Genomic DNA, 21,252 nt, shown 5'->3' with positions numbered 1-21,252 from the left:
AGGGGGGGGGGGGGGGGTTGGGGTAGAAAGACATGTCTGTCAGTCTGTCATACTCACTTGTTGTACAAACACTGACTGTAATGTTACTTGTTTCACTGTCACTATCCTGTTTGTTTGTAGTGTTTAACAAAGGTGACTGTTTTCTTTTGGCATCCCTGAAGATTCAGGCAGATCAGTGAAATTTTGGATGGTATCCACTGCTTCTTTGCAATTGTGGCAAGTGTGAGTATCGCCAGTAGTTTCCATGGAGTCCAGGGTGAACATTTTCTGGGTCAACGATTCCTTGAGATGATGGTATTAGTTGCTGTTGCCAGGGATGGAAGGCATTTTCTACACCCTGCTATGGAGATCCTTGACATGTGCCATACAATTGCTGCATTTGTGTCCTGAGGTGGTAGTTGTTCTGCAGTGGTGGTAGGTACAGTCTGAAGGGCTCTAAGTTGTAATTCTTCATCTGCTAATTGATTTTGATGCTCAAGCAACGGCCTCTGAAGGGATGAGTTTTCTCATGTAGTGAGAGGTGTTCTTTCCTTGTGTCAATGTATTGTTGATTGGTTTCTGGCAGCTGATTCTCACTGGATGATTGTAGCAGTTGGAGCCTGTGTACCGCTGAAAAGTAAGTGTACTCATGTTGCTGTGTAGCTGGGGGCATTAATTGTTCTATGGTGCCCTTGATAGTGACATTAATTGGTCTGCAGAGCAGTACTCTATCCCATAAACCTGGCAGACATGAAATTGTCATAGTAAATTGGCCACAATCAACGGTTCATTGACATTGGGTCAAAGGAATGCCCATCTGAACTGTTGGCCACTGCCAAGGTCAATGTCATGGATGACAATGCTGTAAATGCGAATGATCAATCTGTTTGCTGTTTGTAGTGTAGGTGCAGAGTCAAGGGGTGTGAGGGGGTAGTGTGGTATTCAGGATTGTACTGATTTCTGACCCTGGGTCCACCAAATAGTGGTGTTTTGTGCGATTTTGGTGTGATGTGTTGCTGATGGGTGGGTGAGACAAACTGGTGTGGTTCACCAGGTATGATGTGAGATGAACTTTGTTGATGCTGCAGTCTCTGTTGCCTAGTGAAGGTCATGGGAGGTGTTTTGGTATTGGTAGGGTTGGGAACACTTGAGCATGGTGGTGCCTAAGTGGGCATGAAACCAGCACTGCTGTTCAGTCCATTGTTTGTTGTCGAAAACCTGCAGTGTGAGTAGCATCATGTTGTCTGTCATTGTCAGCTAGGGCATCAGCTGTAATCAGGAAGGTCTGTTAGCAGTCAGTTGTGGCTTGTTGGGTAATGAGATAAGATGGCCGCCACTGCTCCACATGGGATATGTCAGAGAACCTTGAGTGAGGTCAGTACTGTTCAGTGGGGGTGACTTGGAGAGGGTAAGATAGCTGCCACTGCTCCATGCTTCACACATCAGGTAACCTCAGAAGGGGTTGACGTCATTCAGAAGCCATCTGCCAACTGCAACATGGCTGCCTACATCATGTGCTGCCGGTGGCTGCTGGTTAGGGTGGGTAGCCATTTTGCAAAGTGTATATGCAGTCTACTAACTGTAATTATGTGTAATCTGCTAATCGTAATTTATGATCCTATGGGAGTCCTCTGTTGCATATTAGCACAGCTTGTATTTTGTGTGGCAGTGTGCTTGACCATGTGCACCATAGTAAAATGTTGGGCATTAGGAGGGATCCATCACGGTCCATAAAAAATGCCACAAATGCAAAGGTGGTCACCTGTTTAACTATTACACATGGATGGTTTGAAGAACTTGTTGTTTGGTGGTCTTGTGTAGCCTCAGGAGCAACACTGTCTTAGCTGATTTGTTAAATTTAAGTGGAGACAATATAATGTCACTATATCTCTGTAGAAAGAGATCTACGAATGAATAAAGCTACTACTGCTACTACTACTACTACTACTACTGATGTCAGAGAGGGCATTGTTCTTTATTATTATTATAACCTTTATTACCAATTCTATGTCATTCATCAGCCACAGCTGGACAGACAGCATCAAGATACAACTATACTATGATAGTAATTTATACCGCAAGACATATTTAAGTTCTAAATTAGATTACAATATCATAACTATAAAACAGATACAAGTATATAATGAAATTAAATATAACGGTCGCTGTTGGAGTCATGGAACTGAGCTGCAGCTCAAGTAAAAACTATACTATTACCAGAGAAGAATTCTTCAATACTGTAGAAGGGTTGCTCTTTTAGCTTAGACAAAACAGTAGTTAAACTGCTCCCATGGTAAAGACTGAATTTAATCAGGTAGAGCATTAAACAATTTTATGGCCACCACTGGGAAGCTGTTTTGTGTCTTTGCTAATTGACACCTTGATATGTCGATACTGTCTTTTTGTGAGTGCTGTATTTGTGAACTTCATTTCTCTTTCTGTAAATATCATGGTTTCTCTTTATGTGGAAGAGGCAGTTCAATATATACTGGTTGTAAATAGTCAGAACTCCTAACCTGGTGAAAATTGGTTTACAGTGGTCTGCTTTTTGCTTGAAGTATTGATCCTCATTGCTTTCTTTTGCAGTAAAAGCACATTCTTGCAGCCTGGAGGATGGCCCCAAAACAGCAGCCCATAACTGATGTGGCTGTGGAACATTGCATAGTACACAGTTAGAAGGTACTGTTCTGGTACTATACTTTACAATTTCCTCAAGAGGTACAGGACCTGTGAAAGTTTGGAACACACATGTTTGGTGTGCTGTTGCCAGGTTAATTTGGTATCAATGAAAAAGCCAGAAGTTTAACGTCTGCAGCATTACCCAGTGCTACAGTATTGCTGAGACTGCATATCATCCTCTCAGTGTTTCCTTCATTAATTTTCATTTTGCTCATGGTAAACCAGGCCTTAGCTTCATTGAACAATACTTCTGCCTGTTGGACTGCCTGTTCAACATTCTCTCCTTTTGAGAACAAGGTAGTATCATCTGCAAACTGCAAGGTGTGCCCATTGGAGCCTATGTCATTTACAAAGACAAGCACCAGCAGGGGCCCTATTACCGATCCCTGTGGCACACCATGCTGTAGCTTCTTCTCACCTGAATCAGCTCCTTGCACAGAGACAATCTGCCGTCTCTTTGTCAGGTAGGATTCAAGAGTTTGCTGGACAGATCCCCCTATACCATATGTTTTTAGCTTTCTGAGCAGGCCTTATGTGGGATGCAGTCAAATGCCTTACCAAGGTCACAGAGTACTAGTGCTACAGACTCTTTGTCTTCAAAACCCTGACTTATGTTTGTAACTAAGACAAGTACAGCTGTTGTTGTTGACCTGCCCTTCCAAAAGCCACGTTGTGCACCATAAAAGAGACTATTTCCTTCAAAGTAACTTAATAGTTGTTCTTTCATTATCGATTCCATCACCTTCGCTAGTACTGGTATTGTGGTGTCACCGCCAGACACCACACTTGCTAGGTGGTAGCCTTTAAATCGGCCGCGGTCCATTAGTATACGTCGGACCCGCGTGTCGCCACTGTCAGTGATTGCAGACCGAGCGCCACCACAAGGCAGGTCTAGACAGACGTCCTAGTACTCGTCCCAGTTGTACAGCCGACTTTGCTAGCGATGCTACACTGACAAATACGATCTCATTTGCCGAAACGATAGTTAGCATAGCCTTCAGCTACGTCATTTGCTACGACCTAGCAAGGCGCCATTACCAGTTTATATTGAGATTATTATTGATGTATCAACAAGAGCGATGTTCTCCAATTGTGGATTAAAGTTAAGTATTACATCAACTATGTACTTTATTTGCTACTATATTAATTACATTTAACTGTTCCAGACCTCACGCCAGTCTGCGTGTAATTAAACGCATGCATTTCGGCCTCCTCTAGCAACACGGTGTTGGCTCTTCTGCCAACACAGCAGGTATTACGGATATGAACCTGTAGCTTGACACTTCATGAGGACTGCTTTTTTTGTAAACAGGCACTGTGTGTGCTACTTTCAGGCAGTCTGGAAATTCCCCTGCACGGAGGCTTTTATTTATTACTACTGCTAATAGCTGTGCAATTTCACTGATTACAGGTTTTAACATAGTACAGGACATACCATAAATATCAGGGCTCCCTGAAGATTTGTAGCTTTTTACAATTTTCATTATTTCTTTTGGATACACTCTCTTCCACAATACCATGCTGCATTTATTCTCAAATTTCACCGCAGCTGCAGGATCTATTCCAAAGTCGGGAATTTCAGCTACTGTGTTTTCGACTATTTTTATAAAATAGTCACTAAACTCATCTGGACTGCAAGAATTAGAGGAAGAGGTGGGTTTTTTTCGTGTGCTCATTAACTAGGTCCCATGCTGCTTTACAAGGATTGTGAGTTTCTTTAATAAATCTGGCATTGCTTTCCTTCTTTGTTTTTTCTACTTCCTTTCTGTAGATCCTTTTGGTCTGTAAATGACTAGAGTACAGTCTATCCTTAATATCTATATCTTTAGCAGCTTTGACCTTGTCATTTAGTATTTGGACAATACATTTTACTTTGGCTAGTCTAGGAGTATACCACCTCTTTACTTTGTTAGTTTTTTGTCTACATTTTGATTTAGCATTTGAATATCTCTTGGGTTTTAATGGGAAATGTTCATCATATTTCACTTAAAGGGTCTGGAACATGTGATTGAATGCAGAATTTGGTGGCAATTCATCAATTATTTGGTGCCAATCTATAGAAGACACTGTAGTTTTGAAATCATCTAAGCTTTTCTTGTAAAAACTCTATTTCTGAATACAAATTGTTCATACAATTAGGTCTGTGTTTTTTGTAGCCACTTCCTATGATGGGTTTGTATTTCCACGGCATATTTGAACAGCAGCTACGAAAGCAGGAAGATATGTTAGTCGTGTATGTAACATAAATATAGAATTATATAGTATTAATATGACATACTAATAGATTTAGTTATAGTTGGGTGAATGGAAACACCAGAATTCATATGTTTCTATTCACACAGCAAAGTTTGTAAACATAACCCAAAGTTTGAAAATTCACACACCTGATTTCATTGAAAGTGAAACAAAAACCAGCCCTTACTGTTTTATATAGATGTTATGTGTAGTACTTATAATGCCATTAACTGTTGTATGTGGAATGAAGTTCAAAGTATGTAGGAATACAACTTAAAATCTACCGACACAAACACTAGGATAAACATCAACCTACAATGCTGCCACCCCTACAAAACATAATTTCCTTGTTAGTCTGAAGTGTTGCCAACCAAAAAACAATAATAGTTAAAATTAATGTCCAGTACAACCTTATAGTATTCTAAGTAATTGTGTACATGAAGTTTTGTTTCTATTCACCCTGCAGTTACTATTCACCCCATTTTACGGTACTCATAACATACAGTTAACACAAAATCATTTCCTTTACATTTTTTTTTAGATACTGGTACTTTGCTTTGTGAAATTTTTTTTTATGAAATGAGGTTTAATTGTCTCATAATCCACATAATCTAATTAATTTAAAATTAATGTAAATCATTTGATTCAGGTGCAGAAGACTCGTCAAACTGTGGTAAAATTTCACCACAAAAATAGAACTGCTGATTTTAACAAAGAGCCTAATAATAATACTGATAATACAGTTTTGTTATATGTACATAAAATGACATCTAACAGTTAATTACCCATTGATCGAATTATATTTTCATTCTCTATGAATTCTTCTATTGAATAATAGAATTTCTTCCACTGCCTCGTTTTTAAAATTTTTGGCGTTATCGACAGTAATTCATAGAAATGGTCATGCTAATCATTTGTATCCGACACCATGTTTACATGTGCTCCCAAATTACGTAAACCGATTATCCAACACCAGTTTTGGTTTGTCATACACTCCTGGAAATGGAAAAAAGAATACATTGACACCGGTGTGTCAGACCCACCATACTTGCTCCGGACACTGCGAGAGGGCTGTACAAGCAATGATCACACGCACGGCACAGCGGACACACCAGGAACCGCGGTGTTGGCCGTCGAATGGCGCTAGCTGCGCAGCATTTGTGCACCGCCGCCGTCAGTGTCAGCCAGTTTGCCGTGGCATACGGAGCTCCATCGCAGCCTTTAACACTGGTAGCATGCCGTGACAGTGTGGACGTGAACCGTATGTGCAGTTGACGGACTTTGAGCGAGGGCGTATAGTGGGCATGCGGGAGGCCGGGTGGACGTACCGCCGAATTGCTCAACACGTGGGGCGTGAGGTCTCCACAGTACATCGATGTTGTCGCCAGTGGTCGGCGGAAGGTGCATGTGCCCGTCGACCTGGGACCGGACCGCAGCGACGCACGGATGCACGCCAAGACCGTAGGATCCTACGCAGTGCCGTAGGGGACCACACCGCCACTTTCCAGCAAATTAGGGACACTGTTGCTCCTGGGGTATCGGCGAGGACCATTCGCAACCGTCTCCATGAAGCTGGGTTACGGTCCCGCACACCGTTAGGCCATCTTCCGCTCACGCCCCAACATCGTGCAGCCCACCTCCAGTGGTGTCGCGACAGGCGTGAATGGAGGGACGAATGGAGACGTGTCGCCTTCAGCGATGAAATTCGCTTCTGACCTGGTGCCAATGATGGTCGTATGCGTGTTTGGCGCCGTGCAGGTGAGCGCCACAATCAGGACTGCATATGACCGAGGCACACAGGGCCAACACCCGGCATCATGGTGTGGGGAGCGATCTCCTACACTGGCCGTACACCACTGGTGATCGTCGAGGGGACACTGAATAGTGCACGGTACATCCAAACCGTCATCGAACCCATCGTTCTACCATTCCTAGACCGGCAAGGGAACTTGCTGTTCCAACAGGACAATGCACGTCCGCATGTATCCCGTGCCACCCAACGTGCTCTAGAAGGTGTAAGTCAACTACCCTGGCCAGCAAGATCTCCGGATTTGTCCCCCTTTGAGCATGTTTGGGACTGGATGAAGCGTCGTCTCACGCGGTCTGCACGTCCAGCACGAACGCTGGTCCAACTGAGGCGCCAGGTGGAAATGGCATGGCAAGCCGTTCCACAGGACTACATCCAGCATCTCTACGATCGTCTCCATGGGAGAATAGCAGCCTGCATTGCTGCGAAAGGTGGATATACACTGTACTAGTGCCGACATTGTGCATGCTCTGTTGCCTGTGTCTATGTGCCTGTGGTTCTGTCAGTGTGATCATGTGATGTATCTGACCCCAGGAATGTGTCAATAAAGTTTCCCCTTCCTGGGACAATGAATTCACGGTGTTCTTATTTCAATTTCCAGGAGTGTATAAACACTTCAAAATCTACTCCAGAAATCCGCTTCCTACTGCCGGTTTTACACTTCCACAACTAATTTTCGCTATCATGTAAACGCACAACAGTTTTTGAAATATGATTGGGCTCTCTGGTTACGACTTGTTTTAAAAGATTTCGACTAACATACACTACTGGAAATTGAAATAAGAACACCGTGAATTCATTGTTCCAGGAAGGGGAAACTTTATTGACACATTCCTGGGGTCAGATACATCACATGATCACACTGACAGAACCACAGGCACATAGACACAGGCAACAGAGCATGCACAATGTCGGCACTAGTACAGTGTATATCCACCTTTCGCAGCAATGCAGGCTGCTATTCTCCCATGGAGACGATCGTAGAGATGCTGGATGTAGTCCTGTGGAACGGCTTGCCATGCCATTTCCACCTGGCGCCTCAGTTGGACCAGCGTTCGTGCTGGACGTGCAGACCGCGTGAGACGACGCTTCATCCAGTCCCAAACATGCTCAAAGGGGGACAGATCCGGAGATCTTGCTGGCCAGGGTAGTTGACTTACACCTTCTAGAGCACGTTGGGTGGCACGGGATACATGCGGACGTGCATTGTCCTGTTGGAACAGCAAGTTCCCTTGCCGGCCTAGGAATGGTAGAACGATGGGTTCGATGACGGTTTGGATGTACCGTGCACTATTCAGTGTCCCCTCGACGATCACCAGTGGTGTACGGCCAGTGTAGGAGATCGCTCCCCACACCATGATGCCAGGTGTTGGCCCTGTGTGCCTCGGTCGTATGCAGTCCTGATTGTGGCGCTCGCCTGCACGGCGCCAAACACGCATACGACCATCATTGGCACCAAGGCAGAAGCGACTCTCATCGCTGAAGACGACACGTCTCCATTCGTCCCTCCATTCACGCCTGTCGCGACACCACTGGAGGCGGGCTGCACGATGTTGGGGCGTGAGCGGAAGACGGCCTAACGGTGTGCGGGACCGTAGCCCAGCTTCATGGAGACGGTTGCGAATGGTCCTCGCCGATACCCCAGGAGCAACAGTGTCCCTAATTTGCTGGGAAGTGGCGGTGCGGTCCCCTACGGCACTGCGTAGGATCCTACGGTCTTGGCGTGCATCCGTGCGTCGCTGCGGTCCGGTCCCAGGTCGACGGGCACGTGCACCTTCCGCCGACCACTGGCGACAACATCGATGTACTGTGGAGACCTCACGCCCCACGTGTTGAGCAATTCGGCGGTACGTCCACCCGGCCTCCCGCATGCCCACTATACGCCCTCGCTCAAAGTCCGTCAACTGCACATACGATTCACGTCCACGCTGTCGCGGCATGCTACCAGTGTTAAAGACTGCGATGGAGCTCCGCATGCCACGGCAAACTGGCTGACACTGACGGCGGCGGTGCACAAATGCTGCGCAGCTAGCGCCATTCGACGGCCAACACCGCGGTTCCTCGTGTGTCCGCTGTGCCGTGCGTGTGATCATTGCTTGTACAGCCCTCTCGCAGTGTCCGGAGCAAGTATGGTGGGTCTGACACACCGGTGTCAATGTGTTCTTTTTTCCATTTCCAGGAGTGTAGATGGAGTGACTATTTGCACGGGGAAGAAGAAGTAGAAATATTACACCAAGTATGAATATGTCTACTTCTAATATTTAATTAAGGAGAAATAGCGATTGTGTCGACTAAATCAGAAACTGGAACAGCTAATTTTCAGATGCCATATTTGACAGAACTAGAAAAATGCGCTTCAAGCCTTAACACGTAAACACGACAGCGAAAAACGGTTTCCGAAATTTGGTTTTGTCTTCTGGAAGGTGTGTTGCATGTAAAAGTAGTGTTAAAAGACTAAAAATGTTAGCGGAAATATTTTACTGAATGTGTAGTCTCTTCAGCTCTACATAATTTTTGGCAGTAATTTCAAGTTCTTTTCACTTTTGTTAAGACCATTTTATCCCACTTTTTGTCACTGCAGTACCACTTTGGGTACATCTGTATAGGCATGAAGTGCCCATTATATAGAGGTAGCACGTCATAATAATTTATTGGTGAAAAACTGCTAACTAAAATGTAGTAGTAGTCGTAGTAGCTTTATTCATCCGTAGATCTATTTTTACAAGGATATAGCACAAGTCAAAGTATTTACATCAGAATCTTGCGATGTCTCTAGTAACCTTGCCATGTGTTCGCCACATCAGTTAAAACTACATTAACACCTCAAACCAGATATTATGTGCGTATTTTACGTTCATAATTATGGTAATTCTGAACGTCTGGATCTCGGTAAGAGATTATGACATCATAAAAAGGTTTTAAGGTTCCCCTAGAACATCACCTTAAGAACATATGGTAAAAATTTCGGCAGTTAATCATGAATAGAATTTATGTAAGTGGACATACCCACAATTGGTAGTTTTAGTATCCAAAAATAATGGTTTTTCCGGGTTTTCTCAGGAACCTTCCATGAACAAAAGGTGCTTTCATAAGCCATCTAAGGTCCAACCGAAACCATACTTAACGCTCAATTTGCTTGGGCTGGTGGACGTGTGCAATGTTTAAATTTTGATCCGGTATTGTAGGATAGCTACAGCATACCTTATCTTCCGATAGGTATAAAAATGATCGCTAGGCAAAGGGCTATCCACGACACTTGAACTCTTTATCTTTGCGATCAATAGAACCCGAGATATGACCCCACCAAAAAAATCATTTTCGTGCACAGCTTTTTGGAACATATTGGTACCGTGCACTGTCATGTGTTAATTTAATACCATGCTAACATAACATGACAATAAACGTAATTTTTGTGTCATCCATTCAATATTAAGACTAAGGGGTTACTATTCAAATAAACCTGGTTTGTAAATAGCCTGTTTCTAGTAGCGTTTTTCATAGAATAAGGATAATGCTCCTGGAGACAGATCTGTTAGGGTAAAAACATTTTTTAAGACTAGAAATGTGACTTTATATGTGCCGTAAAGTATAGAATAATGTTCACATACTCATTTAAGAACTCACTTAAATATATGGGGCAATGAGAAAGTTTCCATTTGAAGGCTGTACAGTTCCGAATTGGTATGGCAATCAGGCAAAACCGCTGGGAGCACTGAGGCCATCATCTCACTGATGCACCAAGTGCAAGGTACCCATTTGGTAAAATACCATGTCCTGCTGAGCAAAGATGTGCATAACTGTCTGCAGCACCTCCTTGTCTGACAGTAACTTTTGACCCTTCAACGCCTTTTTTAAAGGACTGACAGCGTGATAATCACATGGGGAGAGATCAGGACAAGAGGGCTGGTGCTTGATTGTTGTTGTCTGTAACAGATGAGGCTCGCCTCTCAGATCAGCCAGCATCTTGTATCGAATTGCGACCAGCTTGGAAATTGGTATACCATTCCAAAATGGTGGTTTTCGACAGACATGCTACCCCATGCACAGTCTTCATTCTCCAATGGATGCCTACAGGTCTTTGTTCTTTGGTAGCCATGAAAAGAATAATAGCATGTTGTCCCTATTTATATGTCTTTGGTAATGACATGGCCATAGTTCATGTTTCGTCATTTACCACATGCACGATGGAATGACATAAATGGTGCACTAATCCCTTGCCTACGTATTAGAGTCTCACTACGTTGCATGTACGCTGCATTAATGCAGTAACTTTTTGATCGCCCGTTATACATGGATGTAATTACTATGCCCACAGGACTTGCTGTGTGGGGAAAGTGGGGAGACCACAAAGACGTCCTGTTTAAAGTGGATATATAATTTTGCTTACACTTCATATTTCATTTTAGTAATGAGAGATTGCAGGGCACTCTCACTTTTGATTCGGTGTAGGGAATACGATCTACTGCGATTTGACTTCATGCATTATGATGAAATGGTGGGCAGCATTAAATGGTCTTGTTTGCATGCTCTAGGGAAAGAAATGCAGTAAGCTTTACCTTCGTTCAAAGGAACAGGGTTCCGACTTAAACGACTGCAGTAAAAGCACGTCGTTGGTGGGCAGACAAAGCGCGTTTTTTCTGGAGAAGGGTGAGGAGACATTTTCAGACGGCCGCATGCCACAGTTGCATTGTGCAGAAACACATTAAGATGGCGTCGGACGACAGACAGAAGTCAAGGTATACGGCCTAGCGTCGAAAAGTCGCCAACAGCTCTTTGTAGGACGGGAATAAAGCAGAGGATGGACCGTTGTTAGTGAGCAAGCCGCCAAAAGAAATATAAACGTTCTGCAAATTTCCGTGGTACAGGGAAACTGCCGCCCAGTCGTCCAGACTCTGTTTCAAAACATGTTTTGTCAATGAACGAAGCTGTTTGCAAGTTTATGGCTGTTCTTTGCAAACTTTGAAATGAACGCAACAGGGGAGATAGTTAGCTGTTTGTGGAGGGCTGTGCTTCCACCCTGTATTGTGTTAGCAAAAGACACGGCAAACGTTTGGTAAAGAGGCCACAAAGCTAAATTTTTTTTCCGTGTTATTCCAATTAACTTTACAGTCTCTGATTGGTCAAATCGGTTTGCAGTGCAAAGACCATTCTCCGAGCTGAGAATGCCGGGCTGCAACTCGTGATTGGCTTGTGCGAAAGTGAGGGAAGTCAAAAAAGAGAAATGCGCTTTTGGAACCGAGCTGAGGAGAAAACAGAGAGAGAGAGAAAGGAAGAAGTATCACTCTTGTACAAGTCTCTTGTATTGGCGCTTCACTAGTAAAGAACTGCAGGTCTCTACCTAAATGCCGAGACTAGTGTCCTTTGCTAGTGTGCCCCTTAGAGCCTGCGCCAGTCACCTTGTGAACCATCAGAGGTACTGCTTGTATCACCACGGTCACAACGAGTGACGCGTGCTTGTACTTATTTGTCTTAGGTCGGCCGTCTAAACATTTGACATATTCTGACACGCACATTCATGGCACGGGGTCAAATTGGTTTGGCAGACCAGCAAACGGGTCCACCTGCACACTGGAATCCATCGGGGTGTAAGAGGCTCGTAGGGAAGTACTTGCGTTCTGAATGAACCGTGCGCAAGACCGAGTACTTGCATTTTTCGGGAACATGCATTTAATAACAGACTGCCACCGTCCATGACTTGAGTCGCGGAACGCATCGTGGTGTGCTGCCTTGACCAGCAAGACGGTAAAGTATTCGCCGCTGCGACGAAGGACCATAATATATATTTCTCAGCACCCTGTTCTTTCGAACCATATTTTTCCCTTTTTGTACGGTAGAATATAGATGCTTGGTGGTGGCGTAGTTTGATGCCGAAACCTGGATTAACATGTATGAAGTGAGATAGCACGAGTAGTGTTCTGGTCAGCGTCGTGTGTCGATCCCCAGCAGATCACTTTGTCCACCATAGATCCCAGGTTAATAAGGCGTTTGTTAAATAAATTCTTTTTTGTATGATGTTTCCTTAATAATTTTGTCGTCTTGTCATATTTAAGATAAATAAATCGATTGTGAATTAGACTACAACTTCTCCCTGAGTTCTGATTAACAGTTGCTTCGCATTTTTATGGCAGTCCAGATCTGAAACATAAGGAGTAGCTTTTTCACTTGGTGTCCACTGCGTGGATCTTTTACTTCATTAACAATAATCGTCTTTCATTTAGCGCACCGCTGCCAGGATCTCGGTCCTTGGCACTTCTGTGATGCTGTCAGTTTGCGTACTTGCCGATCAGGTGCGCATTATTAAGAAAAATATGATTCATTAGTATGCTGTAGATATTTAATGCTCTGATTGTGTTATTTGTGTGTTTACTTCTTTTATTCGTAGTGCATTTGTGTCAGCGACTTCTGTGTCATTTGTCGACCGATTTCCCGTCGTTGCTAACGGCGTTGTCGAATTATTTTTGTGGTGTTTTCTATTGTATTTGCTTTGTATTTGGTTGTTTTTTATTCTGAATCTCATGTACTACTGTCTTTGTATTATACTGCGTATATCTTGTGAGTAAGATAATAGGTTGTCCACGTGTTACTCGAATAAGTTAAGTTGTTGTTAATTAACAATTTGAATGATAACGAGAAGCAGGGCTAGAGAAGTAGACTGAGAGTGGGAAAATAAAGCATACGTCATGGAGGAAGAGCGCAATGAAATGGTTGAATCACAGTTTGAACGTAGGGAGGCGGTGCTGTTGAACGGAATTAGCAACAACGAGGTCGCACAACAAGGAAATCAGGGAGACGAAAGCGATATGTATTTTCTTGAGGGGACAGACAATGTCAGATCGCGTGTGGTAGAAGATGTGAGCGTACCACAACATACCGAGGCAGATGTGATTGTTAGAAATCCGGACAGGGAAGACAAGGCGGTATCAGAACGCAATGATGCGGACACAACACCGGAGAATTCGTGTATGAGTTCGAATGACCACGATGCGGTGGGAAACGAAGAGGACTTCAATCTAGTGACATTTTTAATGGGAATGGAGAAGAAACTTGATGGACTAAAAATAATGGAGAGGAAATTAATGAGACGACGACGGACATAAAAAATATCGGTGCTCAGGTAAATCAGATGCTGGAGGAACACAAGTCATGGGCAAATAAACTCTAGGAAGACCTTCGGAAAGTAAACATCAAGGCAATGAAAGGTTTAAAGATTGCACATGATGCTAAGAAAACGACAGAGAGTGCCAAGACAGTTGCAAGTTTCGCAAGACGAGTAGCAGCTGAAGCATCGAAGGCGAGTAAACGGATGGGATTGCAAGGACGTGAGGCGGTGCTCAATTTGAACAAGAAGTTCGAAAGCTTAGAAAAGTGACAAAATGACGCTGAGCAGTGCATCGACACAAAAATACGTGAAGCCACGGATTTTCATGCGACAGCGGCCATGGACAAATTAGAATCTGAGCTGTGCAAATTAGGCACAGGTCAGGTGGTAACAACTGCAGCTCCAGTGAGCGAGACTGAAGTGGTCCGGACTCTCCTTTCGTTCAAAGCGCAACAGGAAGCGATCAACACGCACATAGAGAAGAAATTGGAGGAGGCGCTAAGGAAACAAATTCAAATGCGACCAAGCGCGAACGCAACAGCACCTGAAATAAATTCAGTCGGGACGGATAACTGTACACCGTTAGCGGCAAGCAAAGGATATGATGAGATGAACGTCGCATTTTCTCCAAGCCGAGGAGGGAGCACAAATGAGGGGACGTCGAACGAGGACAACTTAAAGGTCAGTAAAGGAATTCGTATGGTATCAGTTGACGGTTGTATGAAGCTGTGTGGGCAGACCCTACTGACACACCTGTCAAAATGGTTCAAATGGCTCTGAGCACTATGGGACTTAACATCTGAGGTCATCAGTCCCCTAGAACTTAGAACTACTTAAACCTAACTAACCTAAGGACATCACACACATCCATGCCCGAGGCAGGATTCGAACCTGCGACCGTAGCGGTCACGCGGTTCCAGACTGAAGCGCCTAGAACTGCTCGGCCACACCGGCCGGCGATTTTCAACACTTCCTACAAGTCCGAAAATTCGAAATTTTCCGGGATGAGGGTAATTTTACTCACCCACAGACTTGGATATCACAATCTGACATTTCTTTACCACCAAATTGGCCATTAAAATACAAGCTGGACTTTATTTGCGGACACTTGCAAGGGTCAGTTGCGGAGAAAATGCGCGGAATACCAGCAACGTGTAGAAGTTACTAGGAGTTCAAGGACAGCTTCCTAAATATCTACTGGTCCAAGGAGACGCAAGAGCGCATAAAATACGAGATGATTGTTGGGAAAGATTTCGAGAGTTCAGGCTACAAAAGCCCTGTCAAGTTCCTTGATGCGATGTTTGACAAGAACCAATATCTTGGCGTACCATGCACTACCGGTGAAATAACTCGTCATTGCTACACCAAACTTCCGTCAGCATATCAACAAGTACTAGCTGGCAGGTGTAATGTGGAGCTCAGTACTTTCCGCAACACACTTTATGAATTAGAGTACGCATTCGAGCAGAGATCATCAGAGAATACAGAGGAAAGTCTGGCAGATACGTCGCAAGCCATATTTCGCGTCCACAATATAACCATTACAATAATAGGAACGGAAATGCACGGAATGGAGCGCCCTACGGAAACCATTCACGGTCGGGAAATTTCGAAGTTGAACAACGAAGAGGCTGGAATGGGAACCGCAATAATTATGTACTGCGCAACAGAGGCTGGAATGGAAGGAGGAATGAAGGCTACGGACCACAAAGCATTGGATGGCGAAGCCATGGCTCCAGTTTCGAGGAAATTGAAATTCGGGGGCCGAACCCCAGGTAGAAGTGCGCAAGGAAATGATAACCAACATCAATGACTAGTTAAGAATGCAGAAGAGGCACAAATCGTATCTGCAACTAAATTCGGACCCAGCCTCATCAGTGTTATTACATACGACGATATTGAAGAAACGTTGCTCGAAGGAAGAGCGGAGTTCACTCAAAATGACGTGCAGCCAATTGTTATGGTAACCATAGGAAGGAAGGAAGTTAGAGCAATCCTGGATAGTGGTAGCGAGATTTCGGCCATTGCGGAAGAGACGTATAGACAATGTAAGGGACTGGAAGACTGGGCGGAACTATCGGTAAAGAAACAAAGAATAAAAGGAGCAATAGTGGGGAAAGTAACTGAAGTAAACATGCAGACAAGGCTGGAGCTTCTTTTTCAAGGTCACCTGCTGGTGGGAAACTTCCTGATCGCCCCAAAACTGACAACTGAGTTGATTATCGGAACCGATTTTCTACACGAGTATAATGCAATACTGGATCTAGGACGTGGTACAGCGACATTATATAAGGATAAAGGCATCATGCTTCGTTTCATTGATCGGGGAACGCGAGCGCAAGTCCCGGCGAGGTGCCTTAAGATCTGCACAGGTTCAGATGACTGGCATTTAGTGAAGCGGAAAACAGTGCCGAGAGACGATAGGGATTACCGCTATGACCGAGACGACACGAGGACGACGTCCGTCATGCGATACAAGAGAGGGTTTGTGGTATTGACAATATTACCGAAGAGGAGAGGGCAGAACTACAAACTGTGCTACTGAACGACATGGAAGTGTTCCGACCTAAGACAGGAGCGATCAATAATTTCCAGTATGCGTTCTGTGTCAAAGAACATCAGAAGTTCTTCGTCCCACCTTATCCCATTCCCATCGCATACCGAGAGAGGGTCCTAACAGAAGTACGGAGGATGCTGCAAGAAGGGTGTGTCCACATACAATAACCCATTGCGAGTAGTTGAAAAGAAAGATGGATCGATACATTTGGTGCTTGATTCGAGGCAAATCAACATGATAATGTTGCCGGAAACAAACCGTCTGGAGAAGTTGGAAATCTCTTGCAAAGATTTCATGGTGTCAAAGTGTTTTCGTCCATTGACCTCCATCAAAGTTTCTGGCAAATTGAGTTACACCCTTCGTGTCGTCAATACACGGCTTTCCTAGTTGAAGGACACTGCTATCAGTTCCGGCGATTGCCCTTTGGCCTCAATATATCGTCCGCAGCATTTATCAGGGGGCTGAACGGAATTTTGTCGGAGAGTCTGAAGAACGACATCACGTCCTACGTTGATGATATCCCCGTCGCAAAGCCCTCTTGGGACGAACACAACAAGGTCCTTGGCGAACTACTAGGAACACGGTGTCACAATTAATTTAGAAAATTTATGTTTCGGAACGAGGAAGGTGGATTTTCTTGGGCACGTAATTTCAGCAGAAGGAATACCACAAAGATGCTATTGTGGAGGCACCCATCCTAGTTCACCCTGACCTAACAGCGGATTTTTGCATGTGGACTGATGCAGCGAAAACAGGTCTTGGCGTAGTAATATTCCAGCAAATTATGGAAGAGGGGACATTAGTAAACAAGACCATAGCATTTGGGAGCCGAGTCCTTACAAAGTGCGAAAGGAATTATTCAGTAACAGTTGGAGGCAATGGCTGTCGTGTGTGCTTTCAAAAAATTGAAATATTTCCTGTTTGGACACAATACCCATGTCTTTACAGACCACAGAGTGTTGGAATTTTTGCTGTCGGCAAAATTGGGACACGACAGGCTGACATGGTGGGTTTTATTCCTACAGCAATTTGACTTCACAATCACACATGTCCCGGGAAAAACAAATGTGATTGCGGACGCACTTTCACGTTCACCAATTGGAAGACCAGATGAAAAGGGGGAAGATGCGGAGGATAGTCACTTTAGTCTATTCTATCTGGGGGGAGTCGCTTTCGAGAACTTCATGACTGCATCATTACGTGATATAAGAAGAGTACGATTGGAGCCTTTGTATACCAGACGAGCCAGTCAGTAAGCTAATCTCGTACACACACTTAAGTTATTGTCACTTTGGACCACGGAAATGCTTCCTTAAATTGGAGGACCTGTGTCATTTTAAACATATGGAAAGACGCGTAAGGAATGTTCTGTCAGTATGCAAGACCTGTCAGAAGGCAAAACCTGACAGCCAGGCAATGAAGGCACCCCTCCATCCAATCGTTCCAAACAAATTGCGACACATGGCGGCCGCGGACTTAATGGGACTGCTCCCGGTCATTCGGCGTGGTTTCCGATACATTTTAGTCGTCGTTGAATTAACATCGAAGTTTGCTACATTTGCTCCGTTACTACGAGCCACGGCAGTCACTGTTTGCAAAGCGTTAACGAAAGACTTCCTAGAGCAAGTAGGCAGGGTGGACAAAATTATTACCGATAACGGTGCTCAGTTCAGGTCAAAACGATGGAAGGACACTCTGGAGAGATATAGGATGGCACCCATCTACATATCGGGACATCACCCGAGTTCGAACCCCGCCGAACGACGGATGAAGTACCTGGGAAATCTGTGTCGTATCTACTGTAATCGACAGCACGGCACATGGGACGTGATGTTACGGGATTTCCAAAATGTTGTGAATGAACTTTCCACATGGTTTCACTCTCTTGGCACCGATAACTGTATTGAAGAACAGAAATCCAGCAGAGAAATTACGGGAGCTAGTGGAATTTCCCGGCGGAAACAGATTCCGCACCAAGAGATAATCGGGATGGCTCTGGAAAGGATTTGGGAAGCTGGAAGGAGAAGGAAGGAGCGAGAAGATAAGAAGGCTCGGGTCCGCGAATTTCACGTTGGACAGAAGGTTCTCGTCAAATCGTTTAGGCTCTCAAATAAACAGAAGGGACAGTGCCAAAAGTTCTACAGTGTGTGTAATGGACCGCTTCGGATACGCCGTGTCGCGCACGGGAAGGCATATGAGCTGGAGTTCCTGAGATATGGAAGATCGGCAGGAGTGCAACACATATCGCGCATTAAACCCTTTATTGAATAAAGCTGGCGGTCACGACAGCAGCAGTTACAGCAGGAGGAATGAGTAGAGAAGAAAATAGAAAGGGGGACATACGATGGTCATTTTCATATTCTGAACAAGCCGTAGATAGTTTAATGCTCGGGGATATCCGAACATAAGCATTGTAGCATAAGTTTTTTTAGTTATGATAACTTTAAAGATAACAATAATTTCTTTAGATATTTTTGTGATACACCATGGTCATTAGCATAGAAACTTCTCCCATTACTGCTAGGTGTAAGAGTTGGCTATACAAGTATTTCTTCGTAACATGTAGCAAGTTTATAGATGTACAGTTGGTCATCCCAGAGCTGAATCAATTAGAGTTGTTGAGAGCAGAGGTGTGCCGATAACACGATGGAAACGTCGTCGTTTATTTGTGTCCTATTTCGCGTGAGTAATATGTTATCTTAGCAGTTTTGCAGTTTGCACGGAACGACAGGATCAGCTGTCGTAACAACAATGTTCGAGTACAAAAAGATCACGAGTATTGGCGATGGAATTCTTCTCGGAACATCTTAGAGATCAGCTACTAGCATATTTCTTCTCTTCACTGTGTATGCATCACAGTACACGCCCTGGAACGATTCGGCATATAATTCATAGTATTGTGCGTGAGAGGGCGTCGTTGAGATTAGTTTGCGAGATTCTTGGAGGTATTTTGGAGGATGGTCGTGTAATGTCCACGCTAAATACGTGTAGTCTTTCTTGTGTGTCGTCACTGTGGTTTGTGACTAGTGCCCAGTGCAATGTGTCTTTGCTGTGGGCTGTTTATTGTTATCGCCAGTGGCGCGATGTATTTGTGGTGTGTTTTTGTCTGTGGATGCCGCCTTTGGTGTGATGTTTCTCGCGAATTGGATATTTTATTCGAGTATGGTTACGCAGATGAGCTAACGCGTCTAATGCGGTTGTGGTTCACTGTGATTTTATTTTCGCTTGTGGTTTTCGCATGTGGTTTCAGCACTGTTGTGCAATGATATTCGTGTGGAATTTTGCGAGTAAGTTCGCAAGCACCTGAGTGGTTGATCTTGGGCGATAGTTTGTACTATGTGGCGTGAGCACGGAATGTGCAAGTCACATTCGTACGTTTAGGCAGAGTGAGTGAGGCACAGATCAATTTGTGAGAAAGAGAAGAACGGAAGATGTGTAGCTTGGTAGTCAATTGTCGTTAATATCTTGTGCTTTATGTTCTTTCAGGAGCTGGAGCGGAAAATGTTGTACACCAACCTGAGAAAAATTTGTGTCAGTTTCAGCAAAAGAAAAAAAAGGAGAATTTCGCCACAACTGTTTTAGGAAAGAACAGCAAGCAGATTGGTGACATCGGTTCTCATCCAGATTCATGCCATACACCACTGTTAGTGCCACCTTAATGTCCACAAGAACGGGAGTATACTAATTTGTATATCTTTAGCAGTAATTGGATAGCATGAATAAGTAGTATACTTAGATGGAATGAGTATGACTGAAGTGAATGCGTAGTGTATGCCGGCTTAGTATTTTTTGTGCATGAAAGGTTATGGGAAATTAACACTACACTATCATACAGTACAACACCTCACCACCCCTTAAGATTACAAAGAACTTTAATCATATAAAATTATCACTGTAATAATATCAAATTATTTATGTAATAGAATAGGATTATATATTAGGCATCGTCAACCCTTTTATTCTTTTATTCTGGGAGGAATCTTTCATTATAATTCATTGTATTTATGTTGTACACACATTTGTAAAAACACGGCACTGAATCTTGTTGGAAGGATTGTGCAGACTATTTGCGGCTGAGTTGATGGGGATGTGTGAGGCGTTTTGGAGAGGTTGCTGACCTTGCGGAGCGGCGACATCCACTGAAGTGGACTGGGCAGAAGGGCTGGCACACATGCTGGACGGTCAAGGCCACACGGCAGTCCTGCGAGGATGGCAGACGCTGCAGGTGGTGGCCGACTTAGCGACCAGCGGACAGCTGGTAAACATGACATCATCGGCTGCGTGGATAAGGCCTCCAGCTGTCAACAGGGGCCTGGCGCGGGCGACAATGGAGCAGTTTCACTGCTGGTGCTACTACAAGGTCCCGAGGGACCCTCCCAATGAGCGGAAGACCAGAGACCGGAGCCTGCAGGATGCACTTGAGGTCCGCTGAATGAAGGTATTACGTGTCTGGAGACATGCTCGACCAGCGGGCAGCTGGTAGACACGACATCATCAGCTGCGTGAATAAGGGTCCAAAGCGGGTGAGCCCCTTCTGGCCTCCAGCAGTCAACAGGGGCCTGGCCCGGGCGACAACAGAGCACTTTCACTGCCGGTGCTACTAAAAGGCTCCGAGGGACCCTCCCAATGAGTGGAAGCCCGAGACCGGTGCCAGCAGGACGCACTTGAGGTCTGCTGAATGAAGGTATTACATGCCTGGAGACACGCTCGACCGGCGGGCAGCTGGTAGACATGGCATCATCAGCTGCGTGAATAAGGCCTCCAGCTGTCAACAGGGGCCTGACGCGGGCGACAACGGAGCACTTTCACTGCCGGTGCTACTACAAGGTCCCGAGCGACCCTCCCAATGAGTGGAAGCCCGAAACTGGAGCCAGCAGGACGCACTTGAGGTCTGCT

The 21,252-nt window shown here is 44.7% G+C and overlaps 1 long non-coding RNA gene across 1 annotated transcript in view; it reads left to right on the top strand.

Annotated features, from left to right (window-relative positions):
* LOC126469761 (uncharacterized) overlaps positions 1-19,974 on the top strand; it is a 79,468-nt gene extending 59,494 nt beyond the window's left edge. Inside the window, exon 3 of the long non-coding RNA XR_007586066.1 lies at positions 19,843-19,974. This is a non-coding gene — a long non-coding RNA (uncharacterized LOC126469761). The remainder of the gene's footprint in view (positions 1-19,842) is intronic.
* The last annotated feature ends 1,278 nt before the right edge of the window (positions 19,975-21,252 follow it).

This window comes from Schistocerca serialis, chromosome 3 (genome assembly GCF_023864345.2).
Source record: "Schistocerca serialis cubense isolate TAMUIC-IGC-003099 chromosome 3, iqSchSeri2.2, whole genome shotgun sequence".
Classification (NCBI taxonomy): domain Eukaryota; kingdom Metazoa; phylum Arthropoda; class Insecta; order Orthoptera; family Acrididae; genus Schistocerca; species Schistocerca serialis.
Note: the sequence above shows the minus strand (reverse complement) of the source record. Positions and strands in the feature narration are given on the sequence as shown.